Below are 223 nucleotides of genomic sequence, written 5' to 3'. Positions count from 1 at the left end.
CCTTCACCCCCCCTCCTGTAATAGTTCTTAATGAAAGGCCCTGTTCAGTAAAGCATTTCAGAGCCTCATTTATGACTGCTATTTTGCGCACTAAAGCAAGGGGGGAGAGGCGGATGCAACTGGCCATCAGACAAATATCACAGAATGCATGGATGAATGTAAACAGTTGCTACCTTGGCCCTCGCAAATGAACCGTCGCACGGAAGATCTGGGGTGAGCTCAC

Source organism: Penaeus monodon, chromosome 25 (assembly GCF_015228065.2).
Source record: "Penaeus monodon isolate SGIC_2016 chromosome 25, NSTDA_Pmon_1, whole genome shotgun sequence".
NCBI classification, from domain to species: domain Eukaryota; kingdom Metazoa; phylum Arthropoda; class Malacostraca; order Decapoda; family Penaeidae; genus Penaeus; species Penaeus monodon.
The sequence above is the reverse complement of the archived record's forward strand: the minus strand, read 5'-3'. Positions refer to the sequence as shown.